Genomic DNA, 6,000 nt, shown 5'->3' with positions numbered 1-6,000 from the left:
GCCAAGTGAGGAGGGCACAGGGAGACGTATGAGATTGGTAACTGGAAAAACGACGCTGGGAAAGATCCGATCGGCGAGAAGGGTTTCATAGTTTTCAAGCAGAATCTTGGGTGCAGTTGCAGGTTGACGAGGCAAACGAGGCTGCTGTTTTGTTCGTCAAGTCTTGTCGTGATACATTTTTATCATCGCCAATTAATGTCTCTGTGTATGAATTTTCAAGATGTTTTACTGATCGAGCTGAGCTGATCGAGCTGAGCTGCTTTCGTTTTCTTGGAAGTTGTTGGTGAGCAGTACTGAATGAGAAGGTTTCGATTTGCCCTTTGGCTTGTTGGGTTTTCAAGCTACTGATATGAAATGATCCATAGATCAAAGGGAAAATCGTCCAAATAGTGTCTGAACTTTTCCAGACTATTAATTTTCATACCTATACTTTAAAAAACCTCATAATGGTACCTGAAGTTTTGGCCCCGATCCAATTTCCGTACCTAACAACAGTAAAATCGTTAACATAGTTAACTTTTGAAGGATATTTTCGTCATTTTACTGTTCATCTTATCTGAAATTCTTGACTCTCCTTTCTCTCTGCAGCTTCACCATTGTTGTTCTTCTCCATCCTCTTTTTCTCCTCCATCGAAACCATGACATTCCCATTTCTCACTAAAATCCTCTGCGCTCAAATCTCTCTCTCTCTCTCTCTCTCTCTCTCTCTCTCTCTCTCTCTCTCTCTCTCTCTCTCTCTCTCTCTCTCTCTCTCTCTCTCTCTCTCTCTCTCTCTCTCTCTCTCTCTCTCTCTCTCTCTCTCTGTGGATGGAATCTTGGGCCTGCTGGACCGGCTCCTATTCCTCAGCCGTGGCCAAACCATTTTCAGCGGCTCGCCAGTTCAGCTTCCCTCGTACTTCACCGACTTCGGCTGGCCCATACCCGACTCCGAAAACAAAACCGAGTTCGCTCTGGACCTGATCCGAGAACTGGAAGTCTCCCCCGGCGGGACCCAATCCCTCGTCGAGTTCAACACGTCCTGGCACAGCTGTCACACCCCGAATTCTGAATTTAAGTAATTCATATTCGAAGCATGAACCTCAAATACCCTGTTTATAATCTCAGAATTTTTTTCTCAAAATCAACAGCACATTACACCTCTCGATAATTACATAAACCAAATCCTCAAGCTACTTATTACAGTACACTCTCACCAAAACAAATTATAAAGCTCAAGAGAGCACAATTCTCCTCACAAAACAAATGCTATAAATCTAATACTAATACTCTAAACCGCACGATCACTGCCCTGATTCTCCTGACCTGTAAGACTACCCGCTACACAATTTGAATAGTGTACCGGGAGTTGCAACAACACAAAACCCGGTGAGCTTTTGACAGCCCGTATGAGTAAACAAGAAAGAACTGTTGATTTATTCAATTATATTTATTATAACTCAAGTAAACAATCGACGCACTCACAATGTAATTCCAAAAATCACAGAAACATATATAAGCATATTTATTCTCGATACTTCTTTTAAAACTCAGCATTTGACTGATCACCACCAACAAATATTGCAACATTAATATGTGAAATAACATTAAAGCAAAGCATGCTTGATTCTCTTTCCACTAACACCTTCACATATTAACAATATATCACAAATAGATATTTGATCAAAATAATATAAGTACACTTTTCTTTTTAGTGAATTTTCGGATTAACTGGTAACAAATCATAAATACAAGTGCTAGGGTCCAACGTACTATACCCAAAGCACGAGTAAGCCAGGTTGACTGGTAACAAATCATAAATCCACGTACTAGGGTCCAACGTACTATACCCAAAGTACGGGAAAGCCGCAGCATACTAGGGTCCAACGTACTATACCCAAGTATGTATACTCAAAGTAAGCAACCTTCCTAAGAGTATAATAGTGCACTATCTGTAGGGACTAGGGCCCAAGGCTAACTTCCACATAACACCAAAACACATTTACCAGTAATTCACTTAAGCACGGGGTAGTAGATAACACCCGACTTCACAATTGTACTTCTCAGACATAATCAAAATCACCAAAATACAATCTTTATGATTTATAGATCGTATATATGTATATGTACACCCACATAAAGAGACATATTATTTCAAGACAAATCTTTATTTCTTAAAATAATTTCCACATATTCACCATTGGGCATATAAAATAACTTTCACATCACATTATCAACATTTCATTATTCAACAATTAAATGTGAGATTAATATCTTGAATAATATCCAAATCCATTCTCAATCATTTCATCACACCAATCACACGTCAACCAATATATATATTCCACGTAAATATATATATACGTAATCATCCGCTCAGGGATGACCACTAATACCAACTATAGTTCAAGCATAAAAACCGTGAAATTCATTTGTATAATAAAATCATTTTACTTACCTATGGACCGTAGTTGATCAAGTTCATATGATTTAAAACAAATATTTATTCCATAAATATTTTCACACAATTATGACAAAAATAAAGTAATTAAATTTATTCAGTTCGTAATATGAACCACGTGAGGTTTACTCACCTCTAATCCAGCTGCGTCTTCTTAACAGCTAAAACAACAATTTTCCCGAATTGTCCGCCAAATCAATCCGTCGATAACCTAATCCAATAATGATCTTAACTTAGCCAACAACTCATAAATGTAATTAAACGACGATCCAACGCTCAGATTCAAATTAAACGATGATCCAACGGTCGGATCTGAATTTAATGATGATCCAACGGTCGGATCCTCACGGATCGCCTTTAGGATCATCCTCCAAAATTATCACGAAGATCCAACGGTCAGATCTTCCTGAATCGCCCTTACTAACATCTCCACAAAATTATATGAAAATCCGACGGTCGGATTCTCACGAATCGCCTTCCGAATCACTATTTCTCAATTATACGAAGATCCAACGGTCGGATCTTCGCCCGTGACCTCACAAAGTCACCGGGACAGTCATACGATCAACATATCCAAAATTGAAGCAAAACCGATGGTCAGATCTTCACAGATCGTAAACCGAAGATAAATGTAAAAACGTTAAATAGTAACGTCAAAACGTAAATCCACTATTTATCAACTTTTTCTAACATGACCAAGTTATATATCAAAACGCTCGTATGGATGCATAGATCATCGCCTAGATAATGAAAACTCGAAATATGGTCTGATACGCCGCCACAAGCGGTGGTCAGTGGGCGGTCAACGCGGAGGTCAACGCCGGTCAACCACCTCCGATGGCAAAGTGACCAACTACAAACTGGTTCAAAATGAAAGGGTGATCGACTTCCATACCTGGAGCTAAGTCTGGTTTGGCCTAGATCGTCCTAGATCAAGCTTTGAAGTTCGATTAATCCGGAGCGTCTGATCTGATTCCAGATTGTCAGAGCCGTCGAAAAAGTCAAACCTTGATCAAGCGCTCTACACCCAAAATCGTCATGCAAGGCTTATATGGGGATGATTAGGAGGAAGAGGAGATCACGAAAATGGGGAGGATCGGCCCGTGCAACGCCGGCACGGCCAAGATCCGGTCGGGTCGAATGCTAGGCTCTGGGGGGCTTCGATCCACGTCTGGGGGCAGCGTCGATGCAAGGCGATGGCACCAGGCGACTGGACGGCTCACGGCGAAGCCAGGGATGGCCGGGTCGTGGCCGGAGGACGCCGGAGGAGGGAGATGGGTCCGGGTCGGGTCAGTCGGGTCGGCTGCGTAGGGAGGAGAGAGAACGGAGAGTTTCAGGGACCAAAATGCAATTTTGAGAAACTTTCGTCCTTCCGAAATAAATCAGATTTTCCACCTATTTATAGAAAAATCCCAATTTTTAAATATTCATAACTTATTCATACGAACTCCGAATATTGCGTTCCACATATGCACGCGATCGTATCGATGAGCTCTACAACTTTCATGAAGGAAGTTTTCCCAAATTCCGTACGTATAAAAAGTCAACTTTCTCGGCCCCCCTAAAAAACGTTCGTTTTCGAAAATAAAATCGTTCGAACTAATTCCACAACTTCTCCAAGCTTCGTACTCGCTCCTACTACCGTGAAATCATTTCTAAAAATCCATGGAATTTAATTTGGATTTTCGGGGTATTACAACAGCGCTCACTACCGCTCCGCCACCGACATACGACACGTGGTTCCTCTCCAAGAAGCCATCTCCGCCGGCATTTCTCGAGGCAAGCTCGTCTCCGGCGCCACCAACAACGACGCTAGCCCCAACTCCATGGTCCCCACCTTCGCCAACCCCATCTGGATCGAAATCGCCGTCCTCGTGAAACGCTCCATGAAAAACTCGAGACGAATGTCGGAGCTGTTTGGAATCCGGCTCGGCGCCGTTGTGGTCACTGGGTTCATCCTCGCCACCATGTTCTGGAACAAGGCGTCCAAAATTCTGTTTGCCCCAAAAGTGTACCCATATGAGAATCTTCGAGTGGAGCTCGGCGGAGAACCATGGAGGGGTACTGGGTTTCTTCTAATTGTGTGCTAATTCTTGTTTCAGATGTATTTTTCTGCATTTCCCTTGTTTGATATGGCTCTAAATAATGTTCTGTACCCCAAAACTATGAGCATTGTATGTTTTAGATCATACCATCTTGGTTGTTTGATAATATGCTTGGGTGAAAAAAGCTGGAGTCTTTAAAGGTGATATTAGTGGTTTTCTGATGAGATTTGGAGACAAAGATGAAATCTTTGAGTAGTGTAGGACTTGGTTTGAGTGTGGTTTTTGGTTCTTATTCTTGGCTCTAATTGCTGAGCTTTACTACTTGCTGTGGTGGAAGAAGAGGCTGACCAACAGAGAGATAGAAGATGACTACAGCAGCCCATCAAAGGAGGTGTTCTACATGTTCTGCTGGAGAAGGACTTCCAAGAGAGGTGTTGGTGATGGTTTCGGTGGAGGAGAAGAAGAGGATGCAGACGATTTTCAGAGAAGATGAACAGTAAAATGACGAAAATATCCTTCAAAAGTTAACTCTGTTAACGATTTTACTGTTGCTAGGTACGGAAATTGGGTCGGGGCCAAAACTTCAGGTACCATTATGAGGTTTTTTAAAGTATAGGTATGAAAATTAATAGTCTGGAAAAGTTCAGACACTGTTTGGACGATTTTCCCTAGATCAAATTACCAGTATGGATCAAATTACCAGCCAGACTTCCTTGGAGAATAATTTTGCTTGCATGGAAACATGGATATACGCCATCTATTCATGTGAAGTGTTTGAGTGGGGCCTCGTATGGTACTTAAATTATCACGAAATGTATTTTTTTGTACCTATAAATTTTAAGGGAGTTTAATGGTACATGTACTATTCCTCCGTTAGCCTCTATAGTACTTCCGTCCATTATTCCATTAAAAATGCTAATGTGGCGGCCATGTGACACTGATCATGTGAGTAAAATGACAAGGGTAAAATAGTCTTTTAATTTAATATTTAATATATTGAATATCTATAATTAAAAAATATTTTGACACATAAAAAAATAAAAATAATACCCAATTCATTCTTCATTGTTCTCGGGATACTTGGGGCAATTAATTTAACTACTTTTGTTTGTGCTTAGTTCTTTTTTATCAAAAATTAATATATACTAATTTAGGTCAACTAATGAGATAATTTTTTTCTCAAACAATTAATAGGATTAACCAATGGAGGTAATAGGTAAATCTATAAATTCAATTCTAGCTCTCTTTTTTTTAACCTGGTTTAATTTATTTTAATTTAGTTTTATAAAAAGTTTGTAAAAAAATATAAAAAAATAGGATTTTTAAGACTTTATCCCTACTTTTAGGGAATAATTAAGGGAAATAATAAAGGACTAACGGAGGGATAATACATCACTAGACTCCCTAAAAATTTGTAAGTACCAAAAAGTACATTTCGTTATTGTTCGGGTATCATATAAAGATTTTACCCGCTTGAGAATAGTATCAATATTGTACAAAGAAGCTAATCTCGTTTAA

The sequence above is a fragment of the Rosa rugosa genome, chromosome 3, assembly GCF_958449725.1.
Source record: "Rosa rugosa chromosome 3, drRosRugo1.1, whole genome shotgun sequence".
Taxonomy (NCBI): Eukaryota; Viridiplantae; Streptophyta; class Magnoliopsida; order Rosales; family Rosaceae; genus Rosa; species Rosa rugosa.
Note: the sequence above shows the minus strand (reverse complement) of the source record.